This window comes from Thermobia domestica, chromosome 12 (assembly GCF_964235325.1).
Source record: "Thermobia domestica chromosome 12, izTheDome1.hap1.1, whole genome shotgun sequence".
Classification (NCBI taxonomy): Eukaryota; Metazoa; Arthropoda; class Insecta; order Zygentoma; family Lepismatidae; genus Thermobia; species Thermobia domestica.
In genome coordinates this window covers 69,862,314-69,868,313 of record NC_137465.1, presented here as the reverse complement: position 1 = coordinate 69,868,313, position 6,000 = coordinate 69,862,314, and positions in this window count along the sequence as shown.

Genomic DNA, 6,000 nt, shown 5'->3' with positions numbered 1-6,000 from the left:
CCAACATTACGAAATGGCTTAAATAACGTAGTTGAGGGGTTGCAGTGATTTAAATCCAGTGGTTTAAAGGTTAAAGATACTATGATTTTCTGTCAAGTGTTTGGTAGTTCCGAACTCGGAGAAGAATGTGAAAATACATTCAACCATGAGTTTTAATGTGTTTTCTAAGAGTAAAAACCACTTATCTAGTAAAAGCATCAACTACAAGTAGACGGTATCTGTATCCTGCAGCTCATGTGTTTGCAACTTGCCTGAGATTATCCGCAAAAAACACTTGGTTCTGATCATCAGCTAAATTGCTTTTCATGAATCCAATATTTTTATTTGTTCTCTATAAATACTGCACGGAATGCAAGCTCGAAGAAAAGCCGTTGCATCTTTTTATCCACACCTCTGCAAAAGAATCGATTTCTAATCTTATGTAAAGGCTTCATAGATGATGGATATCCTGATCGTTTTTCTGTGTGGGCTACTGTACGAGCTGTTGCCCGCAACTTCTCAGGGATTCACATTACATCCTTTTCTTTACCTTTAACTCTCCTCATTAAATATTTTCGAAGTTGAATAATATCAAACGATGGAGATGACGTAAATTTGCTTTTCGAGAAATTCTTGTTTTCCTCACACTAAGCTAATCAGCTTCCAAAGGTGAGAATCTGCCCTTTGCAGTTGTCCGTTTCCAAAATCTTTGAAATCTATAGGGTTCTCCTTCTCCTCTGTAATGTTTGTTTCTTTGCTGAGAGTGAATATTTGGAAAGGCAGTTCATGTAACAGCTGTCTTTAAACTTTCAGAAAAAAACACAACGTACCATCATCTAAAATTTCTAATAGTTCCTCTGCCGCAAGGCCCGTAAAGAGTAGCACCTTCTAATTTGTACAAGCTCTTATGAGTTAAAAATGTAAAAATCTTGACTTTTTCTCTAACTTGATATCAAGGTACAAAGTTTTTCTAAATGCGAAATAGCTTCCGTCATACTAAGTAGACTATAAGCTTGTTTCTCCGTCATCCAGTTAATGATCCTCGAGTCCAAAATTAATTTGTCTTTTCCACTTCTATTTTTATGTAAAATCCATGCACTAATATAAGTAGATTGTTTTAGCTTCTACAATAATTTTGTCTCTTTCCATTTTCCTTAAAACACTTTCCGTTTATCTAACGGAAGAAATCCTAGCTTTGTGAAGGGGGTGGGTACATTTATGTTGTGCTTAATTAAATGTGGTTGAAAGCGTGTCTTTCTGCAAAATTACCTCAGCTTTCGCTTGGTAGCGTCATTAATAACAACTCGTGAGATTTGTTGAACAACAAAATCGTGGCTTTCTTGCATAAAGCACAGTCAGTAGAAATATTTTCTTTCCTTTTCAGAATAAAAAAATACAAATAGTTGTAGATCATCTACACAGCAGCCGTTTGACGCAACAAATATTTCAATTTTATGGAGGAAGTCCCTTCCAATGATCACAGATGTAATAAAAGAAAACACTTAAAATTTTTGTCTAGTTCTTTGAATACAAACATTCACAAATGTACTCTTGTAGGAGGTTGCCGAAACTTAAGCAACAGAAAGATACAAAAAACCTTTCATAAATTTACAACCACCTTTCCTCCATCTGTTTCTTTCTGTGGCACAGCTAAGAAAAGTGAATGTGTCCACAAATAGGACCGATTTATTTAAAATTGGTTTCACTGAGCGGTTCGCGTTACTAGGAGCTTTAACCTTGAAATTCGTTGTTATAAAATGACCTGCCACAGTAGCCTTTACTTCCTTGCTTTCCGACTTGTTTTTTCATTTCTTTCTTTTCCAGAAAGTTCTTGTTTTTATGCCACGACATGCTTTCTTTATTTTCGGAAGAATGCTCCTTGGTGAAGGTGATATCTTGGCACCTGTTTACCGGACCAACTGTTTTCGCTAATAATAACTTTTCTTTGTGCTTTGATGAGTTCCTTCATGGCTAAGCGGTTAGCATACGCATCTTGGCGCAGGAGACCCGGGTTCGATTCCCGACGGGAGCTCATGTGGTTCGGATTCCACGTTAATCAGTAGGTACCGTCTCATATAGCCTCGCTTAAACTCAAAATCAACTCAACTCTTTGTGCTTTGATTCTGGAACTTAGTTCTTTCTCTCCAGCAACTTTTAGGTACTATGACCAAGATGCGATTGTATTCCTGCCCTCGTTAACAGATCAATCCCCGCAATCACAGCGATGTTCATTTTCTGTAAAACATAAAATGAATGCATAGCGCCTTTATACAGAAAACAGTACACAATTTTGTCAACAAACAGTACCCGAGGCAAGAGGAATCTCCTGCCTAATTTTTCTCGACTTTGCTCCGTTATCTTCTTAAGAGCTTCGTTGTGTTGTTCTCTTCTATTTAAGTTTTGCTTGCTGAATCTAAATGCAGGCCAGTAGAAATTATGTGATAGAAAGTGTATATGAAACGAGTGACTAGCGATTTTCCTAACTATAATTGATGCTGCTACACTATTTTTCCGTATTCACTCTTTTGCTTCTTAAATTTTCTGCACTGTCTGCAAAACTAATTATCTCTCTTTGTTTTCTCTCTGCATCTAATTTTTGTTTCATGTCTTGAAATGTGTAGGATCGAGAGCATCCGTGCTCATTTCTTGCGCACTAATCAGATTAGTTCGCTTTGTGACAACTGCTAAATATGTCTTTCTTTGGACTACAGTTTGATTTAACGTAATTCCTCAAGCAAGTAAGGTTGAATTTATAAAGCATACGTTTCTAAAAGTTTCGTAGTAACGAAGTCTTTTTCATGAAAATGAACCTTACTTATTATCTTATTTACCTGTTCAAACTCTTCGGGTGGACTGAGGAATTTCATATAAACAATAATATTTACCTGTTTGATATAAAACGGTTTTGAAAATTTAATTGGTTGTTATGAACAGGGTCGTCGCGTGGGTTGTAAATGCCCGGGACGAGAATTTCCAGGCGCCCCCATCCCCCAGTGTGTTATGAGTAACAACCAGAGTTTATTCTGTACTCCTAGATTTAAATATGAATGTAAGATCATAATGTAAGATATAAGAAGTTGATATTATGTCAATTTTTTTAAGTGAATGGCTTTTGTAGTTAAAACATAAACGTTAATGAAAACATGGTTTTAATTATTGAAATCGAGTGCTGTTCTATAATATAAACTTGCTACATATCAACATAGTAGTAGCATAAAATATACAAATAACGATACAAATATTAAATTCCAAGATTAGAAAGAAACCTCTTCTCACAAAGGGCTGAAGAGAGTTGCAGTTGAACGATTCTCGACGACGTTTTACATTACCGGTAATTTTCAAGTTCAATACTCTATCGGAGGTTCCTCAAGGATCTAATCTAGGTCCCCTTTTTTTTTCTTGATATTAATGATATTCCTCTGTGCATTAAAACTTCTGAAGTTCTTCTTGTCGACAGTCTCAAATTATACTCCAAATTAAGTTCAATTGATGACTGCGTGAAACTTCAATAGGATCTACAAAGGGTTCAAATTTGGCGTAATAATAATTAATTAATCCTGAATGTGTCCAAATGTAAATCTGTATCTTTCACGAGGAAAGAAAATCCAATTAACTTTACGTATACAATAAGTGGCACTTCCTTGTCTACCCCAAATACTATCAAAGATCTAGGAGTTATATTTGATAGCAAATTAATCTTTGCTCAACACGTTGACGCAATAACGAGTAGTGCATATAGAAACCCAGGTTTAATTTAAAGGATAGAGCAGGATTTCAACAGAATCAACATTTATAAGGTACGTGAAGTCAAATTAGAATACTGTTGTACTGTTTGGACATCATCACTAAATACTCGGATGCAATAGAAAATATACAGTTTAATTTATTTTAAATGCTTGCATACAAGAAAACCGGTTTCTACCCAAACTATGTCCCCTATGAATACTTAGTAACGAATTTTAGTTTTCAAACATTAGAAAAAAAGATATAAATGTTTGATATATTGTTCTTTCATAAAGTACGGTAAAATTGACTGTCCAGAATTAGTTCAGAAGTATTATTACGTGTCCCAATGGGTAAGACTAGAACAGCAAACACTGGGACATTCTATTGTAGAAAAGCAAGAACTAACATATTACATAAGTCTACTCTGTGGAGGACGTGTGCTTCATATAACGAAATGATTAGATTTCATGTAGTAGATGTATGTCCAAAACAAGTTCAAAACAATTGTCAGGAATAACTTCTGCATAATTAAAAGATTTATATTTATGTATGTATAATAATGTATGTATAATAGTCTATGTTAGATAATTATATACACGACACTATAACTGGGCATTAGGCCTTTTGTGTTGTCCTTATGAAATAAATAAATAACTAAATAAATTTTACTTAGCTGTGGCCTGAACATTATTAAAATATTTGAATTAACATTATTTTTTTTAAAAATATTTATCATCATAATCTGAATTCCTTGAATTTTGTTGATTTGACGTCCCGGCGATCCCTGGTCGCCCCGCCCACGCGACGGCCTTGGCTGTGAAGGTATGTGTTTCTTTTTTCATTATAAAGTAAGACTGGCTTGAGACAGTTGGATCCCGTTTTGCAACAATAGTCACAACAAATTATCTAGATATGTTTCTGGTGTTCTAAAATTTAGTTGACTTTTGAATGAGAATAATCGAATTATAATTGTTTCCAATGGCAAAAATCAATAATAAGGAAAATTGACAAATACCATTCCCTAGGTATTGTTATGTTCATTTTGCTTAGCTCTACTATCAACATAAGCAATATAGCTTCAAAAAATAATCATTCAGCTATGACAAAGAAGACACGGATTTGATTAAAAAAAAAACAAAAAAAAACATAATAAACATTAAAAGCATACTGTCTTATAATAGCTGATGCTTTATAAGGAACACCGATAATTGTGAAGAAGACAAGACAAGATTTTGGATGAATTCTTTATTTGTTTGCTTTGTTTATGATTTATTTATGTAACTTCTCATATAGCAACATTGCTGACGGTGATGCCATCCATTGAGCTAGCAACAAACTATTTGAACGTGCAAAATAACCTGAAGAAAATATTTTATTTCATTGAGTTGAAATGAAACTTCAGTATCAATGGGTATGCATGAGTTAAGTAGCTGTAATATCGTTTGTGATGTGGTCGATAGGACTTAGTGTAATGAAAATACTATAATCTGTGATGCTCCTATTTATTTTCAGAAACAGCATTTTCAATCCTAGTTGTAACATGTTTAGAGCAACTTATGAACTAAATTGAAACAAAATTCGTAATGATAACTGCTTTATTTGTAATATTTGGTGTTTTTTGCAAGCTGTAGAGGAAAGTGGGGGAATTATGCGCACCCAAGCCAAATACGTTCGTGTGGTGTTGACAATGAAGACAAAGAAATAGTAATTACCTGAATAGGTTCTTTCCCCCTTGTACCGTCACACAGTAATATTAGTTTAAGTGTATAATTAAACATAGGGAAATTAGACTGCAATAAAACAAAATATGTGTGTGCTCTCAAGGTTCCACACATGGGGTAATTGGGGACAAAAGGCTGGGTAATGGTGCGCAGCAAATCTGGACATGCGAAGGTTAATGAAATCATGAATGCAGTTGTAATTCACACATTATTAATATTACTCTGAAATAGTAGTCAAGTAAAATAAGAAACGTGTAGATAATAGGTCTTTCTTTAACAAACGCTTTTACTAACTTCCACTTGAACTTAGGCTACACGAACTGGAAGAAATTGCAGTATTACAGGAATGAAGCACCTAATTTGAACATCCGGACACACATACATCACACTCATAATCTTTGGCAGTATCATAACTAGTGCATTCTGCGTGACTCCAGGATGCACATATTACGCACCTGTACCAAAGATCCTTGTATTTGCCACATTCTTCACATATAAGTTTGTTTCTTCCGCAATAATCGCGCCGTCAGAGTTGATATCCATCTTATCTATATCATTACCATAGCAAATGTCT